The 22,422-nt window shown below is 41.5% G+C and overlaps 1 protein-coding gene and 1 long non-coding RNA gene across 4 annotated transcripts in view; one reads left to right on the forward strand and one right to left on the reverse strand.

Annotated features, from left to right (window-relative positions):
* PDE5A (phosphodiesterase 5A) overlaps positions 1 to 8,720 on the reverse strand; it is a 124,885-nt gene extending 116,165 nt beyond the window's left edge. The window contains exon 1 of the mRNA XM_077934007.1: positions 8,599 to 8,720. The gene's annotated coding sequence lies outside the window, so the exon portion shown is untranslated. The remainder of the gene's footprint in view (positions 1 to 8,598) is intronic.
* Positions 1 to 22,034, forward strand: part of LOC144328859 (uncharacterized) — a 31,722-nt gene extending 9,688 nt beyond the window's left edge. Inside the window, exon 3 of one of the 3 annotated variants that reach the window (XR_013394167.1) lies at positions 21,936 to 22,034. This is a non-coding gene — a long non-coding RNA (uncharacterized LOC144328859). Of the gene's footprint in view, positions 1 to 7,121; positions 8,080 to 13,682; positions 14,923 to 21,935 lie in introns of those variants that run through there. The other 2 variants (XR_013394166.1, XR_013394165.1) reach the window with 2 other exon arrangements.
* The last annotated feature ends 388 nt before the right edge of the window (positions 22,035 to 22,422 follow it).

Below are 22,422 nucleotides of genomic sequence, written 5' to 3' on the forward strand. Positions count from 1 at the left end.
GTCCTGGCCTTTTTGTCCACATGGACATTCCAAAATATGCATTCCTTAATAATGCATAGCAGCTTCGTACATTTTCTGCACACCACAGATGCATGAACTAGCATGGTTTCCTTTTTGTCTAGCCATTATTGAGATTCAAGAGTGTGTGGTCAGACAGTTGTATAAAAAGGCTACATTCTTTGGAGGATTTATTTTTTTTAATAACTGCTACATTTTAAAAAGCTATACAAATGTAGTTTCAGACAGTTCATCTTGATAAGAACCACAAGATTCTGTTGCAGGCTAAAAAAAATAGCAGAAGAACAGTTACAACACAATTTATGATGGTGCCTGTTTTCTATTAGCCTGGAAATATAACAGGAACTAGAGCTTAACACTTTCCTTTTGGCCCTAAATGCAATCATGGAATGCAACCCTGCATGGAAAGATGAACAGAGAAAAATTAATCAAATGCTTCAAGGCTCAATGAAAAAGAGTTTGTTCACGTTTTAACTGGGAAGACTAAAGATCACATTTACTCACAATTTAGTCCTCATATTTGGAATACTGTACTGTATTGTTCTGATGCAGTAAAGTAGAATGTTCAGGTCCACTACAATTTTCTATTCTGCCATGACATATCTAACCGAGATTGCCTGTTAACAACAATCTTTTCTCTTGTACTCCACATATTTTAAAGCTTGAAGCTTTCTGATGAGGCAGTAAACAGAACTATCCCAATTAGTACCTATTTGTGACAACAGACGGTGTGTGAGAGAAAAACATGTGGTTATACAACCCAAGGGTATCAGGCTGGGCTCATAGGCACTTCTATACAAACCCCATGAGCTGTGCATCCCATAACCAACCACTTGGATTTTATTGGAAATGGGTTTGGTAATTGCTAATTAGGAAGGGCTGTGCTCATTAGGGGAATTATTCTATTTAATACAAGTGGAAGAAAAATGAAATGGGTAAACAAGGCCTAAATTCTGAGAGACTTACTTATGACTAGAAGCTGACTCAGGCTGTGTACAGATGCAATTATTTCAGACTGATTTCCCTGCTCCTACTTAGCTGGCTATGTAGCCCCTCTTCTGCTTCAGTAAATATACTGTAATAAAGTATGTTGGCATAACCACTTATAACCGTAGTGTAATGATGCGAGAATCTTGCTATGAGGTCAACGGCTTTGCTGGGGAAGCCTGTCTTTTCCTTTAAAACCTCAGACATTAAGGTCTAATGCTGGAAAGAGGAAAGCATTTTGTAGGGGCAGAGGGAAAGAGTTGGAAAATAAGAAGAAAATGATATTGAAGTGGCATACTAAATCATTTGGAAAAGGTGAAGGGCTGGGCAGAGAAGTTCCTGCTGTTGAGTCTAGTCCACTGCATACAATTGTCCTTTCTCCTTTCCTTACATTATATGAAAATTGAATAGAAAATGGTTTCTCCTGACAGGCCATGGTGGTGATTTAAAAAGTGAAATGAAAAGCAATAAGCAGAGGTTTCAATAAGCAGGTGCATTGCTGCTCAGATTGAACCATACTGAGATTACTAAAATGCATGCTGCACTAACAAGATTAGTGCATAAGGTAAATACCACAGACTGCTGTGCTCATGGAACATGAGAAACATGGGCACAAGCTAGCTAAGGTAGAACTGATTTACCTCCCAATGATTTCAACAGAATGCATTTGACATTCCTCTTATGGGGAGAGGGATGGAATTAAGAGAGTTTAATTTTGGGAGGTTTTTTAAATGCCCTATCTAAGTCACATAGTTATTACTTCATTGCTGACATCACAAGAAGAATGTGTTGAGAACTTCTTTAGGGGTTGTAGTCCTGCAGGGCATCAGTCTGAGGAAGGCTGCCTTAAAGAAAGACCACTTTTTCTGGATCTAACTGCCTACAGAACTTCTATAGAAATACATGCTTCACTACCCCACTTCTTGCTCTGCATGAAAACCAACTTAAGTTAGAATTGTAGGGTTGAATTCAACACTGTGGTATTACAAAAGTTCTGACAGTTTGCTAGATGTAATAACCCCCCCCCCAACACTTGCTATTCTGGGTTTTCCCCCAACCCTGCTCAAGCCAATATTTTTTTGGGGGGAGAGGAGAAAGCCACACTGTGTAAAGCCCCCTTGCACAAGGTTTTAACTGAGTTTGTTAGGTGATTTGTCTATCTTTACCCTTCAAAACCAAAAAGAAATGCAAAGCTAAAAGCTAACTCCTTCATTGCACTATATGTAAACAGAAGCAGTCCGAAATTATTTTTGAATGAGGAAGAACAGCAGGTTTCATTAGCAACTTGTAAATAACAGAGATTCTGGAAAAGATCATTAATTGCAACACACAGCTTTTTAAGTCCACGCAATAAGTTTGCATTTCATACAGTACCATCTGGAAGAAGGAATTTGCAGAAAGGGACTCTTAGGGAGATAATTGTCTACCACGAATAACAAGAACAACGCCCTTGAGGTCAATTACATAACTTTAGCAAATTTTAATAGGCTAGATTTGCATCTACAGGCGGCAGCCTTTAAATACATTATCCAGAGGAAGTCCTGGCTCACATATGCCAGTTGGTTACTTAATGACTGCAGCATCAAATGGTGCCTTGCATTTGTGAATGAAGGCCAAACTGGTTATGATCAGATTACCTGTTCCTTTCTAACATTCTGCTTTGTGGGATACCCTTGGAAAAGATGTAGGAGGTGCACAGGGGGGGGGGAAATGAAGTTCCATTAAACAAGCAGAAATCCTTACTTTAATGGGACAAGCTAGCCACATGCCATCCAGGATCTGAACACGAGGCAACTACAGCAGCCCCTAACAGATACCCATCCAGCTTCTGCTTAAATATCCCCAGAGGATGAGAGCCCACCACCTCTGAGGCAGTCTGTTCCACTGTTGAACAGCTCATAGTCTTCAGAATTTTCTCCTAATGTTTACCCTAAAACAACTTATTTGCAGTCTTCACCCATTGGTTCTAGTACTGCTCTCTGGTGCAGCCGAAAACGAGGCCACATTCATACAATACATTTTAAGCCCCAAGATACAACTTTAAGCAAGGCATGGCCAAGCTTGGCCCACCAGATGTTTTGGAACTACAATTCCCATCATCCCTAGCTAGCAGGACCAGTGATCAGGGATGAATTGGAATTGTAGTCCCAAAACACCTGGAGGGCCAAGTTTGGCCATGCATGATTTCAATACTCAGGGCTTCCACCAGATAATTCTGGGAGTCAGGGGTAGCATGTCCCATTTCACAGTTTAAGGCAAAACGGGAAGTGCCACCCTGACCTGCTGCCAATACCTCCGCCTGTGCTGCTCGCCCCATCACCTCCACCACTGGCAGAGAAGTGGCACAGGCATCAGTGCCAATTTCCAGTGTGATTGTGCCAATTTCCAGCAAGATCAGTGCAATTTGCCCAAAATCAATGACGCTTCTCTGCCAGTAGTGGGGCAGGCACAGTGCTGATTTTGGGGCTTCTGCCACCTGAGGCAGAGGCCTCACCCCACCTAATGGCTGTGCTGGCCCTGCTAGGAGTTGCAGTTTGTTAAAGGTGTTTAGACTTGTTGGGAGGCTCTGACTACCCTCCCAGAGCTGCAATTTTCAGAATGCTTAGCAATCAGTCCCTCTTCACAGGGAACTCTTATAGCTCTGGGAGGGGAATAGGGGTCTCCTAACAATTCTCAGCACCCTTAACAAACCACAGCTCCCATAATTCTTTGGGGGAAGGCATGCCTATTAAATGGATATAATGCAGCTTTAAAAGTACAGTGCAGATGTGGTCTGAATGTTGATTAACAAATCAGGGAAATAAATCAAGTTGTGAGGCGGGGAAGGGTGAGGGAAGAGCATGTGGTTATGGCATTTGTCTACAGTTTATCTAGCCTTGGAGCCATGGGCTTGGAGGATCATTCAAGCATGGGCAGTGTTTTGATAACTGAAGGCTATATTTCAATTAATTCTTTTGATGGAGAAATTTCAATCTGTACTGTTTCATGGCAATCCTCCTCCTTCTTTGTAGTGGTTTAACAATGCCCAGAAAAAAATGTATTTTCCAGTTTTACCCAGACATTTGGATTATGCATTGACTGAAAGTGGTCAGGAATCAACTCCAGTAAAAATCAGTTGTCTGGCAACCTTAGCTGCTTATCATGATTGTTAAATCATTAGGAACATAGAAATAGCATAATACTCATGCCATAAAGACAGGAGTCTGGAGATGCTGGGCTTCGAATGCAGCTCCTCAACTCCATTAATTTTCTTTAACAAGACAAACAAGACATTAATTTAAGCCTAAGGAAGGATGCCTTCTGCATCATGGCTATGTTTGAGATTGCTGTTACAAGGGCATTCCCTAGTCATGAAAAGAAACATTTCTTAAAATAATTATTTACTCTCAAACACACATTCTGGAGATACTCTTAAGAGGACGACAGTTTGCATCTTTACATTTATTGCCTTGCCTTTTCTGTTAACAGGTGTGCTAGCAGAAAAGAAACAAATATTGCTCTCTACCACATTCCTTTTCCTTTCTGTCTATTTATTGTGGGAAGCCAAGGCCATCTCAGTAATCTCTGTTCACCGTTGTGCTCAAAGCTGTCTGTAGGTTGTCTACCTGGGGTTTAGGAAGGTATTACAGTATTCTACACACAAGATTGCTGTGTTAACATCATCTGTGCTCTCTGTGCTGAACTTTGGCTACAGGATTAAACTTACACAGGGTTTGCTAGCAAACATGGTTGGTTTAAGAGGGCTATATGCCGGGTCCAAGCAGGGCTCTAAAACACAAGCCTTGGGAAAGAAGAGTCTAAAGGTTGTGTCTGAATACAATACAATTAGGGCTGCCAGTGCTGTAGATGTTTCTTTTGTCTTGGCAAGGCTACTGTACTTTCAGCAGTTTCCTGACAAGCAAACATCCAAATGGCAAACCTTTTCCTCATTATTGCATCTTTGTGCCAAGCAAAGCCGCATTTCTGTGTGCTATTCCACTGCTGAATGCCTAGCAAAATTCCTCAGAAGCCCTACCTACTTACAAGCAGGTCAGAAGCTTGTATGAGAGTTGCTTTGAATGAACAAGTAGGTACAGCAGCTGTTTATTTATTTAACCTATTGTGGAGGTGAGGCATTTGGATTCATCTGGCTTCAAAGCTCTTTGCGATATAGGAGTTTCAGAAGTCCAAAGTTCAGAAATGGTAATGAGAAATATGGAAGTACAGTGGGAAGCGCCCAGTACTTATTGACATTATCTCTATGGGTATTCCCAATATCAGTTTCTTGTTGCTCCTTGTTTTACTGATTCGTTCCCAGCTTCAAAACTGCATGTTAAAACTGCCTGATAATTATTTTAAAAGAGATATATTTTCTCAAAATACTTCTACTGTCCCTAATTCCAGGAATGGAAAGGCGGGCAGTTTCCTAAACAGCAACATAACACACTTTACAAAAGCAAGTAATATATGGTTTTAAAGGGTCAGCAATACCTAGTTGGGTCTTGTAGGTTTCCTCCCTCTCCACTGTCTGCCTCTCTTAACAAAGAAATACCAGAACGTTATAATTTAGCTAGCTTTACTTTTATTCTTAGAAGGTTGTTTGTACAAATGACAGAACTACTAGGATAAAAGAAAGTGTGGTTACTGGACGTGAACCCTAATAAGCAAAGAAGCAAATATTGCCAAATTCATTTAACATCATTCATTAAAGAAGTATCTACTTGGCAAGTTATTAGCAGAAGCCTTCTTTAGTTCCTATTCCAGTTCCACCGTTGGCCACCATGTGCAATATGATCTTATTCACAATTACTCCAACTATGTTCAATGGGACTTATTTCCCATGAAGCGTACACTGGGTTACAACCAAGGGACTTTAAAATTGGCCTAAAGTTAAAGTTCAGTGTCTTCATTTCCCTCACTCTTATTTCCATCAACCACCTTAAAGTATGCGAAAAGCGTAGGCTTCACAGTTGGGACTAAAATGTCACAAGATGTTACGGTGCAAAAGAAATATGAATTATTTGTTCTACATCAAAGTTATTATCAGCATCTTTAACATCTCACAATTCCACTTGTAGTCTGTGGGCACAATCCATTCATCTTCTGCCTCCTATTGCCTGAGGACGTTTTCTGCTGCTGACTCCCTCCTCACAACCGCCCATTCCTGCAAACCGATAGCCCACCTGTGTGTGGAGAGTGGCACTCATGGAACAGCTGCGCACTGCTAATTGTGTGCAAAAGAACCCAACAGATTTGAATCTTATGTGTTTTGTTCTTATCTTAATGAGCAGAGCAAATGTGAGACCCTTCAAAGGTGTTTTCACAAGTGCATTGTTTATGAAAAATCTGTATTTGAAAGATACGATAAATCATTTATGCACAAATATTTCTAGGATTTGTAAAGCATTCTGAGAAAGAACCAGGAGTTAACAGACATGCTCTGAACAGCTAAATGTGAAAAATATAAGCAGGCTTTAACAGAAAGTTGAAGATGACTCACCTGTCTTTGCTTTTTATTTGGAAACAGCTAGCCCAGCTACATATTATTTTAACAGTGGTCATCCTGGACTGAACATGAGAGAACTTCTTAGCGGTATTTATATTAGATTTCTGTAATGGGATTACTACCAAAACTATCTTTCTGATTATCAAATTATGCTAGCAGACTACATGGGATCTCATTGGTTCTGAGGATACGCAAAACTTTGATCTAATTTTTTCCTATTGTTGTGCCAGAACTATATTTAAATGCTCCACCTGAGACTAGCAATTTTAATAGGCAATGTTCCGTTGGCCTCCCTGTGAGCAAGATAAGCTTATATTCCCAAGCCTTGTGGAGAGGTTACTATTTTTAAGAGGAACAAGCATGTCCAACTTTGCACCACTGCAAATTCAAGAAGGAGCAGAGATATGAAACTAGTTGTTGTGACTCATAAAGAAAACAAAGGTAGAAACAAAGCAAAATAGACAGAAGATTTTACAGGGTCTTTCCAAGTACATATATTATTTGGGATTTCCATACAAAGATCAAATAGTAACACACACACACCCAAATCTCTCTCCTACTCCAACTAACCCCTATCACAGCAATAGGAAACTCTTGGAAAAATAGATGGGAACTCTCCTGTTTTGTGCAGGCAATAGCCATGGAGTGGACCTGAATGAAGACTGCCAACCACTGTGGAATGGCTGGATGGAATATAGGGCCTGGCGGGGACCCAAAAGCCTCCACAGCGGCTGGGGAAGCAGCAACAACCACAGAGAAAATGGCACAGCTCACAGTGGCGCTGTAGAGGTGCTGTGGTGAGCCATAACCACTGCTCACCCCGAAGTCGGGTAAGTGGCCATTGCTGCAGCAGATCCCATAACCATCTGCCAATCTAATGGCAAGAAAGAGAATGCATCAGTCCAAACCTAGTACGACTGCTTTTGGAGGCAGAAGATGATGGCAGAAGATGAAAACTTCCTGCAAGATAGCTACAAGGCCGTGGGTTTAGCTAAGTCAGAGGAGGCATAATAACAGAGATATGGATTTAAAATCAAGATGAAAATATCCCTCTCACTTCCAGCATAAAGGCAGATTGTAGTCTCATGGCTATGGGTATAGTCCAGCTAAAGTCAAGTGTCTTAGGCTATGCTTGGTTTGCCACAGGGACATTTAAATCTCCTGATGAAGTGGATTCCATCACTTCTTATTGTCTCAGTCTTTCTGTCCTCTGCCCATCACCTTTCCCAGTCATAAGGCACACCTGGAGATCTGCATGCCACAGCAAGTGGGCACATGCCAGGACCAGGGAATTAGCTGGTTGGTGCAGCTGCCTGCTGCTGTTCTGAAAGGTCTTGGGCTGGTGTCTGGAATAAGGGATGGCAACGGTCAGTGTTTTGCACACAGTCAATACTTTACCCTGGTCTTTGACATTATCTGTCTGTCTGTCTGTTTGTCTATCTATCCCGATTCTCTTGACTGTAGTTTTAAACTGATTTTAATATTGTATTTATAAATTGCTGTAACCCGTCCTGGGAACTTATGAGTGGGTGAGAAATCATCCCCATGGAACTTTGGGTGGATTGTGGACAAGTACACAATTCATAACAACATATTTAAGAATCCAGTTACTAAACAATGATTTCTACCACATATTTTCTTATAATGGCCTACATCAATGGACAATTGTACAGAGTCTACTTCCTTGCTTCTACTGCTCCTCTTAAGGCATAATGCTGTTATTACTATGTCAGCCGCTGGCTGTTACAGTTAACTATTAACACTTATGCAGTCCTGCTAAACTAAATTCAAATTTCTCATTTCTAAAGAGGAAAAGAAGGAAAGAAAGAAAGATAGATTTCTTTGCAAAAACAGTATCATTTATTTTTCCTGCATTTTTCCTCCTTAAGACTTTTGTGTGACCTTCTGAACTGGGCGAAGCACTATGGCTTCATCTTCTAGTTATTTACATGAGGAACTCAAATGCCTTCATAAACATAATCCTGTTTGCTAATTGCATCACCCATTCTGACCTCTTCCTACTTTTCTTGTCAATTGTTTATTTTTGTTCATTCCATTTGCCATTTAGAGATTCTACCTACGCATATCAGTTTAGTGCTTAATCTTACCTCTTGATTCGCATCATCTTGCTGAGATGTCAGAGACAGCTCCTTCTTCTGCATACTTTGGGATTTTGTATTGTTTGCATTAACATCCGTAGTTTGTCAGTCATGCAGCTGGGGTACACTCAGTCTTTCGTAAGCTCTTCTATGCTTCTGCAATGCGGGGGTTTCTCTTTAATCAGCATATGGTCTGTAATATGGAGATTGTTTTGAATGTGATGTCATGGGAAAAAGTGTTAGTTGAGTCAATGTGGAAATTTGCCCAGATACTTTTAAGTTGCTCCTTCCTTGCACATACTGTCATCTGTTTGAGACCGTCCTGTTGCTTCCCAGTGGCTCTCCATCCTCACCCAGGATCACTTTCCAGTCCAAATATAGCACTAGTGGAGCGAATAATCCCCAAAAATGATTGTTTGTACAAAGCGCTTGGCAATCCAACCAAGACCCTTTCCAAATCTGAACCAAATGTGTCAGTGAGTATGAAACAGTTCTGTAGGATTCTTCTAAATGCCTCCAATTTTATTTTTACAATATTGTGCCAATGGGATGATTTGTCATTGGTTGTTGAAAATTGTTGAGATGATTCAGTGCCGTTGTCAAGAGCTATAAACTGGAAGTTCACGTTTTCATCTCAGCTCATATGTAAATCTACCAAATGGCTTGAAGTAAATCATATTTGTCTCATAAGTTATCACAAGATGGAGGATAGCTATACCCTTCAGGGGAGTGGTTGTTAAGAATACATAATGTATGTGAAGTGCTTTCAGCAGGAAAGTAAAGTGTGATATCAATTCCATGTTCTGTTTATATTTTAATATGCATTCATTCACATATTACTTTATACTACAAGGAATAGGTATCATTGGATATTAAAAGCCTATTAAGATTTCAGTATAGCCACCATGGTAGAAAGATGTCAAACATCTATGTAGGTTCAAATTCTTGTTTCTTTCCAAACTTTCTGAATGGATGCATGTAGCAGGTCAGCAGTGGAGACTGCCACCTTCCCACCCTTCTCTCCATGTGCATTAATTGAATGCCTGAAAGATCAAATGAAGAGCTGTGCTGGATGAGACCAGAGTCTTTTGGGGTGCAGCATCCTGTTTTCTATAAGGACCAAATGGATACCAATAGGAAGCCCATAAGAAGAACATAAAAACAATGGCCCTCTCTTGTTGTTGCCCAGTGACTTATATTCACTCTGCCATTAATCCTGGAGTATAGTTTACGGACATTAAGATGAGTAGCCCTTGATAGACCTATTCTTCCTAAATAGGCCCAATCCCCCTTTAAAATCTTGGCTGTGAGGTCTGGAAGACCTGCTCCCTGCCTTGCTGGCCTTTTCCCACCTGGCTTGGAAGGACTGGGCCCTGACTGACTGACTCTGACTACAGAAGCTGAGACTGCTGAACTGACCCTTGGGTTGGGGTATTGTTTAGGTGGGATTGTTGTGTGTGTATGTGTGTACACACACACACAGTTCCATTATGGTTGTGTATTTTTCAATGCACTTTATTTGTTGTTTGTGACTACTTTCGTTACATTTGTAATTATTTAAATCTTTTCATGTTGTAATGCTGCCTTGAGCATGGTGTTAAATATGGAAATAGGACATACAAATTAAATGATAACGATGATAAGAAAGGAACTGTTTCTTCAGTTCCCTCCTTTTCCCGAGGGTAGGCTTTATAGGTGACCTCCTGGAAAGTGGAAACTCACATGCCAATAAGGGGAAGATGATTGCTGCAATTTTCTGATACTTGAGAAGCTAAGGAAGATAATACTGGTGGGCAGTTTCGACAAGCTGGTGGCTCCATCACCCTCATAAATAAATTTGTGGAGATGAGAGGTGCTATGTGCACCTGTGAGATCCATAGTTCTGGAATATCCATCCCAAAAATGAGTTGGTGATTCTACCACCCTCATAAGTACATTTGTGGAGTTTGGGAGTACTGTGTGCCCTTATGAGTCCCATAGTTCTGGAATATCCTTCCCCAAAACTGTCGCTGGACATAGTTAACTTTGATTATGCTCTGTAAGATGACCTTGGTTTTCAGTCAGTCAGTTGAGGGAGGGCTAGCCCAACATGGAGAGACTGTGCTGTCGCCTCTCATTTTTATATCTGTCAGGAATAGTGAGATGTTATGTAACACTGGAGAGGGAGGGGGAGCTGGGAAACTGCAGTCAGCACTTCGTTTTATTTGGCTTCATGAGAACCGCTGAAGGCTGCAGAAGCATAAATGATAAAACAGACTGCAGGGCAGTGGCCTTAGAAAGGCCTATTTCCCTTTGAACACAGAAGAAAGCTCAGGTCAATAAAACATCACCTAATGCCTAATGGGACAGGGAAGGAAATCCATCCAGATTTAAATATTAATCAAAATAACACCATCCCTCCAAGAAAGCAAATGTATGTCACAAGACAGATCAAAGTCAGCGTGAACAGCAGCAGAGGAATTTGGGCAGATCTCTTCCTTTATTATTCCCACTCGCTAGATCCAGAAAGGCTTTGCAAGAGCTCTACCTCATTATTCACTGAAAATGTTGGTTCCCAAGCATTAGTCAAAATACAGGCAAATGCAATGAGTGGCAGAATGGTGCCAAAGCCTCTGTTGTTCATTCCTGGGAGCTGGGAAGGTTTAAAAAGCCCTTTGGTTGTGCCTAAGTTGAGGTGGTACTGCTTCCCCTCTCAAGTCCCTGCTCAGTTCAGAAATATGGCCCATTTCTAAAATTAATTATTGACTAGAGCTTTGGGTATTTTTGTTCACTCTGTCTATCATCCACTGAAATTATTTGAGTTTGTGGCCTTGTGCAACTGCTAACTAAGCAAGAAACATCTGAAGAGGATTGTATTTTAAGGAAGCATGCAGCAAGTCTCCCCACATTTAAATAAAATAAAATAGTGAGATTGTGGTACAGCTTGGCCAGAACTGGATACATTAAAAAACAACAACAGGGGTTGAAATCCTGCATGCTACCACTCATATTCAATTAACACGGATGTCAGCAGGACTTTGAGGTTTATGTGCCCAAATTGCTAGCATGCCCCAAAATGCTGGTGTGTAATAACAGTTGCACAATCACTGACAGAAACACTGCTGTTCTGGACCACGACAATCCTATTTGTAGCAGTTGTCACTTCACTAATTAAAGCTATGTTAACTGGAAAAGATAGAGAAGGGGAAAACAACCCCCCTCACCAGGACACCTGAGTCAGCCAACATTGCTCCAATCCAGTGATGAAATAAAGTGAGGGCGTTGAAAACAAAAGCCTGTTCAAGAGGCAACCAGCCCTGCACCCACAGTGGCTAGCTGAAGGTGAAAGCTTCAAACTTCCCCATAAGTGCTACAAATATTAAGGAATGTTGAAAAGTATCGTTGTTATTTTAAAAAGAAATGCTTGAATTGGATGTTCAAATTCCACTGAGCACCCTGGCACTTTCCAGCTTGTGTCATTTATACTGTTGTCTCCTGTGAAGGAGGAAACAGCTTGCAATGTGCAAATGAGTGTGGCTGTGTGTCCTGTTTTACAAGACAGTTGTTTATTTAAAGGAGATTTCTGTTCCAAGACTGGTTTGTCCCAGCAGAAAAGCCCCTTTTGAACCATAAGATACTTTTCCGTCTGGTTAGGTGCTCGCTGCTTGCAGCACTGCAATGGTTCAGTATCTGTGATCAAGGAGCACGCAGAGAACAACTTGGCCACACCCTCATGACCTATTATTGGCCACACCCTTGGGAGACGCTAGCAGACCCACCAGGCCCAGTGGGCAGCAGCCGCCACTGGGTGAGACGTATTTTATTTCTATTGCAGTCTATTAGTATTTATAATATTTTATTATATTATACTTTAATTATAGTAATTTATTGCATCTATACATATAGCTTAAGGTAAAGGTAAAGGGACCCCTGACCATTAGGTCCAGTCGTGGCCGACTCTGGGGTTGCGGTGCTCATCTCACTTTATTGGCCGAGGGAGCCGGAGTACAGCTTCCAGGTTATGTGGCCAGCATGACTAAGCCGCTTCTGGCGAACCAGAGCAGCTCACGGAAACGCCGTTTACCTTCCCGCCGGAGTGGTACCTATTTATCTACTTGCACTTTGATGTGCTTTCGAACTGCTAGGTTGGCAGGAGCAGGGACCGAGCAATGGGAACTCACCCCGTCGCGGGGATTCAAACCACTGACCTTTTGATCGGCAAGTCCTAGGCTCTGTGGTTTAACCCACAGGGCCACCTGTTGAATAGTGGGTAGACATAGGAGATGACACAGCGATTTCTCCATAGCAGCTCTTTATTTGTAAGCTGGAACAGAACTGAACGGCAAACAGCTCAGCCGGCCTGCTTTTATAGGCAGCCGGCTGTCAACATTGTAGCAACAACAACCCAGAGTTTCCCGCCTAAAATAACTGACGTAGACCTGAGTGAAAACTACATACATAATACTCCTGGTGGCCAGGGTGAGAACTTCAATACATAACACCACCGGCGACCCACTTATAGTTTAGCATATACTAATTATTTGCACACCTGTGCCCTGGGTGTTGCATTTCCTCTCTTTTTTCCCTTCAATGTGTATATGTCGGGCATGCATCAAGTTCAGTGTTCACAACCTCCTGGCTTTGCCCACATTTTAAAAGTTTTCTTAAGAGATGATGCAGGTTGGATAACTCAAAAGATCAGCCACAGCTCTAGTACCACCATACAGCATTCTTCGGCAAATGCTCGAGTCTATGCCACCCCACTGGTCACAGCTGCCTAAGCCGTCCCCCCCACTCCAAACTCTATCAGCTGTGGTTGTCATCCTTATTTCCACAAAATGCAGTGCACTGGAAGTTCTGGTTCCAGTGCATTGTGGGGGGAAAAAACACCCTATGGCCTCCACCATGATAAACAGGGGCTGTTTTTTGCGATAACAGCCATGTGCTGTTGTTGTTTTTTTAAAAAAAAACCCATAATGCCCTGCAACTAGAACTTCCACCCAGCCAGATGCCAAACACTCAAAATCATGGAGCCAGCCCTGATCACTGACGACTGGAAATTATGGGTATGGTTCATCTAAGTAATACTTTTGTACTTCCTGTTTTCCTTGCAGCACTCACTGCTTGCTGATGCGGTGGACCACTTTTTTCACGCAGAATGGCATCATCTCTCACAAAGGGAATTGCTGTAGGGAAAACAATGAGCAAAGCTGCGTGTCAAGTTCTCTCCGCTGAGCACATTATGCTACGCTGGTTCCTGTCCCATAAGTGCAACTACCAAAAAAAGCCACACAATACGGCCGTACTTGGGTGTTTTTAGCTATGGTGTACAACATAGGAGCAAGGAGCCCTATGTCTTTACATATAGCATGAACATCTGTAGGGAGAGGGTCATCACACATATAATTGCACAGGCCAATGTTCTCCCGGGTTTGGGGTTTTAGATACCAGAGAAACCTTCACATACAACTATATGTGGAAGGCACTCTTCCCTGCACATATTCGTGCTGCTATAAACATAGAAGTTGGGGAGGGCAAGCATGCAAGGTTGGGGCAGGGCTACTCAGCGTGACCCTGTTCCTTGCTCCAGTATTATAGGGCATCTATGGTGACGCGTTTGAAAACTAAAAAATGAATTGGATTCCACCAGTTTAAAAAGTCCCCATGCCAAAGCGCAAGCCAGGAAACATCAGAAAGCCGCGGTATCATATTTCTAATCAGATTTGAAAGGCAAGGATGAAGGAATATGCTTGAGCCTAAACAGAACTCTTGATAGTTACTATAAGTCAAAGGCAGTTAGCATAATTTTGTGGATGGATAGCAGGTGGGAGCATAAATTCCAGTCCAGGGTATAGTACTGGCTTGGGTTACTTTCAGAATGAATCAACAGGCCAATTTTCGTTTACCTTAATAAGCTAGCTATTCTTGGGGGTCAGCTTTAATGTGTCTCTTGCTAAGAACGTAAGATGAGCCTGCTGGATGAGGCCAATGGCCCTTCTAGTCCAGCATCCTGTTCTCACAGCCGCCAACCAGATGCCTATGGTAAGCCTGCAAGCAGGACATGAGTGCAACAGCACTCTGCCCAGCGGTAGTTCCCAGCAGCTGCCATTCAGAGGCATAATTCTTCTGGCCGTGGAGGCAAGACATAGCCTTGTCCTCCATTAATTTTTCTAATCCTCTTTTAAAGCCATACAAGATGGTGGCCATCACTGCATCCTGTGGTAGTGAGTTAATGTGCTACATGAAGAACTAATTTCTTTTATCTGTCCAGGTAAAGTGTGCCTATAAATGTATACTTTGTAATTATATGTATATAATTAATTTTATAATGAATGATTTTAGAGTGTTGTGTTGTGTTGTACTTTTGTACTGTTGTTAGCCCGGCTTTGGCTGGGGAGGGCGGGATATATATATATAAAATTATTATTATTATTATTATTATTATTATTATTATTACTACTACTACTACTACTGTATTTACTCGAGTCTAATGCACACCTCAATTTTCAGAACCTTTAAACCCAAAAAAGTATTTGCTGGTGAATGTAAATGTGCCAGTGAATATAATGTGCACCTTAATTTTCACAACGTAATTTGGCCAAAAATGGTGAGCGTTAGATTTGAGTAAATATGGTGTATCCGTGGGGGGAAATAGGGGGAAAGGTTTTGCAAAAAAATATGCTGATTAGGAAAAATTGCAGACACAAAAACATGCATGTTAAGGTAAATTCACGCTAAAATGGTGATGAATTTCATTGAGGATTTAATATTTTTTTTTAAAAAAGTTGCAAGCTGATTTTGAAATGATGAAAACTGAACCAAATATTGGCAAATGAGAGAAACTGACATTGACAAATTTCCCGCATCCTAGTGAATAGTTTAATCTAGGTCTCCCCAAGCCATCATTTAACACTTCATGAACTGGTCATGAACACAGTCATTTTGATGAATCCTGTACAACAGGAGTACTTCTCATTGGATTGAGCTCCAAATCTGCCAAAATCCATCAACTCTTGTTTAATATACTGCCCCATCATTTTTGCTTTCAACTGCAAAATGGAGAAAATCAGTTCCTCAGTACAGCAATTGTAACTTTTAAGAATTCAAAGTCACAGGGCAAGTAGAAAAATAGAGGATTGTTGCCATTGTCAATGTGCAACTCTACCCCAAATCTGTTCATCTTGTTGCTAGTCTTGAAATGCGGGTGGCCAACCTGCATCTGACAGCGTATCGGCTTACCGTTTCTCCTTCCAAAACAGATGGTCAGGCATAGAGTTCAATAGGAAAACTGCTGTTTAGCTGAATAGTGAAAGTGTTGGATGTGCATTGAAAGCACTACTGTGGTAGTGAGGACACCCCTTTTAAACATCTGTGACCAAAGAGATGGGCTTCTCTATATTAAGGTGGTGCTTGTGGATAAGAGAAGCAGACATTTACTTGTAGCAACAGAAAAATATGCAGTTCCTGGATAAGTGATTTAAAGTAGAGCTATGCAGCTTATGCAGCTGTTCCTTGCCATTACCAGAGAATCTAAATATCTTAAAACACACACACACACACACACCAGAAAAATATGTTATTAAATTCCTGAAGAGACTAGGTGGTGATTCTTGGGAAAGGGGGAAGTTAAAGCCTCCAGAACTATGTAAGAAAAAAAGTGAATCATTTCTGCTTGAAGATAACCATATAAAGTATGGCCACCCAGCAAAAGTTTAACAAAATCCATGATATAATCTAACAGCTTTATCCTTAAATAAAAAATCTAAAAAATCAACATAGCACTGAAAGTAGCTCCCCGTCAAAAAAAAGGGTTTAAATATGCAGTTTCCAAACCTATTTGCAGTGGATGGGGGAAAACTATTCCTCACATGATCAGTTTTACGAACCAGTTTTGTTTCTCCTGAAATCTATTTCTCATACAAGAGTCCACAAGGAATCAGAAGATTCCAGAAAGATGTTTTTCTAGAAAGTTTTTTTCTCATATGTCATTCAGCTGATACTTAGGTACATAATGAATATTATGAATAACAGATTAATCTAAATAAACATATTAAATCTCTTTAGGGGTTATTTTTTCTAGTCACTCTAGCCATAGGCATAAAAGGGGTTGTTGTTTGTTTACTTTCATTATGCTAGAGGGTTTGGAAAGCAGAAGCTTAAAACAACTAGCACAAATGAGGGATACCAAACTACAGTGGTGTCCCGCAAGACGAATGCCTCGCAAGACGGAAAACCCGCTAGACGAAAGGCTTTTCTGTTTGCGATGCGCTTTGCAAGACGAATTTCCCTATGGGCTTGCTTCGCAAGACGAAAACGTCTTGCGAGTCTCGCCATTTCCCCCCGCTCCCCCCCCCCTTTTCAAATGCGCTAAGCCATTAATAGCCTTTTAGCAGCTTAGCCGCTAATCCTTTAATAGCCGCTAATGGGGTTGCTTCGCAAGACGAAAAAACCACTAGACGAAGAGAATCGCGGAACGGATTCTTTTCGTCTTGCGAGGCACCACTGTATTTTAAAATACTTTCCGCTATATGAATCCAATTTATGTATAAATTGTGGTCTACTACATGATGTAATTTAAATACAATTTTAGTCTTCCATATTAATACTCATCGTTCTAGAATATTTGGCATCTGGCTGGTGCTGCACTGGTGTAGTCCATAAAATGTCTACTTAGAAATCTAGGGCTCACAGCTCTCACCACATGGGACATGGATAAATCCCATCAAAAAAGGTGGGGCAACCTTGTACACTGTTTATTAAAAAATGGTATGAGAAGGTCTGGCAATCTGCAATAAAGGCAGAAACAGCTCACTCATACTCAAAAGTGGTCAACAGAGACAGGATACCTATAGGATGAAATGGATAAACTTTATTCAGTGCAACAGGATCATAAAATATACAGGGAACGACTACGGCCGCGAGAGTTCTGGTAGCACAAGGATGGAAGACTGAAGAAACCCCAACTAAAGAATCCTGGCAAGAAAAATTGATGGACTATGCAGAACTGGCAAAACTGACATATAAGCTACGGGACAAGGATAACTGTGACTTTAAGGATGAATGGGAACCCTTTACAAAGTATCTGAAGACGCAACAAAGCGAACTGGACTCCTTGGCAGGTTTTGAATAAACATTCACAAACTTTTTATTGATAATAATCAGCCAAATAGTTTGAGGATCTATACAACTTTGTAACATGCAGAAAACAGCATTCTTAGAGAAACCAAAGACTGGAACTGAGGGAAGTCGGGGGGTGGGGTTCTGTGGGGGGAGGGAGGGGAGGGAGGAAAAATGGGGGGGGGGAATAAGGATGATATGTTTCTGGATAATATGTCCTGTTGTAATTTTGAATAAAAAAGAAAGAAAAGAAAAAGGGAAATATACAGGGAACAACCTATTTACACGTGTCCAATTGACACATGGCAGTGCACAAGCACACTGCAGCGACCCGGAAGTTGCCAGCAAAGGGGGCATAACAGGGCAGGGGTGCAATGGGGCAGAGTGGGCTTATGCATGCTCCACTTTTGCGCGGGGTGACCTGGAACGCAGCACCCGTGAAAAATCGGAGATTGCCTGCTATATATCAAATGTAAACAATGAGTTTACAGTATTTTAAATGTGAATATTCTTCTTTGTTCTCATTGATCTGTAGTAAACTGTTTTTTACTTTGCTTATTTTTATTTATTTATGCAATGTAAAAATATTTGTAGGAATGTAGGAAGCTACCTTATACTGAGTCAGATTTATTGGCCTATCTAGCACACTAATGTTGGCACTGGCACAATAGCTTTCAGGGTTTCAGATAGGGGACATTCCCAGCCCTATCTGAAGATGCTAGGGATTGAACTGGGTACCATCTGCTTGCAAAGCAGATCCATGACCACTAAACTACAGTCATTTCCTATTACTACTACTCAGTGCAATTTTTCTATATAAAGAGGTGCCAGAACTCGCCACGAATGCCTCCCTTGTTCTCTTATAATGGCAATGGTGCTCACCTGAGAGGTGCCGGAACTGAGTTCTGGTGAGTTCCAGATGAAAAAAAGCCCCACTACCACGACTATGACTACAGTGGTACCTCAGGTTACATACGCTTCAGGTTACATACGCTACAGGTTACAGACTCCACTAACCCAAAAATAGTGCTTCAGGTTAAGAACTTTGCTTCAGGATGAGAACAGAAATCGTGCTATGGCGGCGTGGTGGCAGCAGAAGGCCCCATTAGCTAAAGTGGTGTTTCATGTTAAGAACAGTTTCAGGTTAAGAATGGACCTCCGGAACGAATTAAGTACTTAACCCAAGGTACCACTGTACTACCATAAGCCCATTGTTCCTACAGAACTGGGGAGAGAAGCAGAGCTCACGAACACCTTTTACCAACAGTCACATCCATGTGTTTTCTCTGGTGCAGCAACTATTAGCATATTATTTACACCAGAAAAACTGTGTGCAGAGAACGTCTGAATACCCTGTTCCTGGTGCCATAGTGCTGATCCAATTTGCACACACAAACTCACCAGCAGATATTGTTCAAAAGTTATTTAAAGAGATGGGAGATTCAGTCATGGCTCTCTAATATCTTGTCTGGTTTGGCATTTCTGTTTTCACTGTAAAGAATAAAAATCCTTTAAAAGCAAAACACACACACACTCCAGTTATTTTGGGCAACAGAAAGCAAAGAAAGCAAAAGATAAATTTGGCCCACATATATAAACAGACAATGTCAACACTAAGTAACCAAGGTACTAGTTATACAACAGTCCCAGGCTATTACTGATCTAAGAATGCTTATATAAGGGACTGTAATAAAGTTAAGATGGTATCTTACATTGGGCCCAAGTTTTTGGGAGAGACTATTCAAGAGTTCAGCTTTGCAAAAAAATAATGAAAAAGTAAAAAAAAGCAATAAAGTTGATTTGTAAGAGAGCAATCTTGGCCCTCATAAATACCATTTTAGTCATCATCCCCCCCCCCCACACTATCATTATTTTCTGGAGGAAAACACTTTCTTAGGGAGTCCAGTAGTCATTTTGATATTTTCTGTAACTGCAGCTCTTTTAGTACAACAGTGTTCTTTGCTCAGATGTAGCTTGTCAAAATACAGGATCATGCCAGAATATTTATATTTCACTCCTTGTAGATTAATGGGTGATAGTCCTTTACGTAAGTAAATCCCATAAATCATAGCAACTCCAGTGTGTAACACAGTACGGATTCAGCCCCTCATGCTTCAGGGTGAGGAATAGCCCAGGCAAAAGTATAGATCTCCTTCTGTGCGAAAGCCAGGTTCTGGCTTCTTGCTCTTGTCTAGAAATACCACAATTTAACTCTGCCTGTGCCACAAATCCAACTCAATGGTGTAACGTTGGAAAATGTCAATCACTTCTCCTACCTAGGCAGTTATCTTTCCACAAGGGCCAACACTGATGCCGAAATCCAGCATTGCCTGAGCTCTGCGAGTGTGGCTTTCTCCTAATTGAAGTGCAGAGTGTTTGAGGACATTTGCAGGGAAACCAAAATGATCGTTTACAAAGCTATTGTACTACCAACATTACTATATGCTTGTGAAACATGGACCACTTACAAACGCCATCTCCAACTCCTCGAAAGATTCCATCAACGGTGTCTCCGAAAATTTTTTACACATCACTTGGGAAGACAGGAAAACTAATATCACTGTACTGGAAGAAGCAAAGATCACCTGTGTTGAAGCAATGATTCTTCAACATCAACTGCGTTGGACTGGTCATGTTGTGTGGATGCCTGATGATTGTCTTCCAAAGCAACTACTCTATTCCAAACTTAAAAATGGAAAGCGTAATGTTGGTGGTCAACAAAAGAGGTTTAAAGACTGTCTCAAGGGAAATCTTAAAAAATGTAGTATAAACATTGACAACTGGGAAACACTGGCCTGCGAGCGCTCCAGTTGGAGAACAGCCTTTACCAAAGGTGTCATGGGCTTTGAAGACACTCAAACTCAAGACGCAATGGAAAAACATGCTAAGAGGAAGGCATACTTGGCAAAACCACACCATGATCAACTCCCACCCAGAAACCAATGTCCCCACTGTGGAAGAACGTGTGGATCCAGAATTGGCCTCCACAGTCACTTACGGACTCATTGTTAAAACCATGTTTATGGAAGACAATCTTACTCCGCTATGAGTGATCACCAAAGAAGAAGAGCTCCTTGGAGCACTGATGGTGTAGGTTTGCCATCCTGCAGAACTCCTTACAACACAACTGAACTAGAAAAGGATACTTGAGTACTAGGAAATATGAATGCCTTCTTCTAAAGGTGTATCCCTACAAGCACTCATTCGGATAGTAATGTATGCCCTCTAATAATATATTTATTTCTTTTAGGGCTCAGCTAAAAGCTGCAACGTACAGGCATGCGATTTCTGGCATTCTTTCTTTTTTTCCCTCTTCACATTTTAGTTTTTCCATTAATGGATAGCTGTGATCAGAACAGCATGTTTATTTCTCTCTCCCCGGTTAGATTCTGCCTCCAGCAGAGCAGAATGTCCTGATGTGACCATTAGAACAAAAGATACAGTTTTGTAATGCGCTATTGGTTCTCCCTCCTTTTGTAATCTGTCCTTATTGGGAGAAGAGTGGGATAGAAATATGTGGTGGTGGTAGTGCTGGTGGTATCTTCTTTCTCTTGTGTACCCTTTGTACTCTTCTATCAAATGGCCATCTTCTCTCATTTGGCCTTACAGCTTCCTTGTGTCTTCATTAAACTGGCCATCAAGGTTGAGAAAATGTGGCAGGAGTTGCCTTGTCCTCCTGGCCTCAAAATTCTCTCATGCTCTTGAGAAGGAAGTGTTTCAAGGGAAGTCAGAGGAGCCAATATGCTACTGAAAGCACCAAGGGGAGGGAAAGATAACTTCATCAAGCCCATCTCCCATCATGGGCTTACCATATGCACGGAATTTGCTGAAACTTTGCCAAAAAAAGCTTATAAATTTTTGTGTCTGGATTTTCAATTTTTGAAATATGGCAACCCTACATCAGATAGGAACAAATAAACCTACATTTCTCAGTTCTTCCCTTTAACCCTCAGCCTTCGCCAAGGGTTTAACATTCCTGGTATGCAGCCAAATGCACATCTTTGCAATACTACAAAGTCAGCTTCTCCCCTACAGACAGGCAATTGCTCCATCAGAGCATGGGCGTAGCCAGGACTTTGTTGGGGGGGGGGGCAGAACCTCAGTTAGCTATATTGATTTTTATTGATGGGGGGCAGCAGCTGCCCCTCCCTGCCCCAGTTGTCTATGCCCATGCATTAGAGCCCTCTTTCACTAGGAACTTCCTGTAATTTGCCTATTTCCTGTGTGCTCTTTGTTTTTCTGCAAAGAAGGGGTTCAGAGGACTGTTATGCAACATCACAACTAGCAGCAAGCTGGCCCGGGGATCCACTGCTGCCATCATTTCCAATTTGGATGAAGAGTCGGTCCAGGTAAGTCGGTAGAAACAGATTGCCAGGTTAGCCACAACTTCTGGCCACCAGGTTCATGGCATTAACATTCCCACAGCCTCTGCTCCCTATTAGGGGTTGGGGGCCCTGCATTGCTGTAGAATTGGATCCAGCATACAGTGCAAGATGGGCCTCACTATGTCTTTTCAGATCCAGTCCCAAAACTGGCAATCCTTTGTTCTCATTCCAACACAGACACCTCACAGACACCACCTCCAACTAGGATTGGGAGGGGAAAGGCATGCTCAACTTCCAGAAATAACATTATGCTTTATCTAATAGTTTCTGTGAAAACCCATTATGAAGAAGATACTTAACATACCCAGCTAAGCTATTTATTTTAGAAAAACTCATTTGACCACCTTAGCAG

Source organism: Podarcis muralis, chromosome 9 (genome assembly GCF_964188315.1).
Source record: "Podarcis muralis chromosome 9, rPodMur119.hap1.1, whole genome shotgun sequence".
Taxonomy (NCBI): Eukaryota; Metazoa; Chordata; class Lepidosauria; order Squamata; family Lacertidae; genus Podarcis; species Podarcis muralis.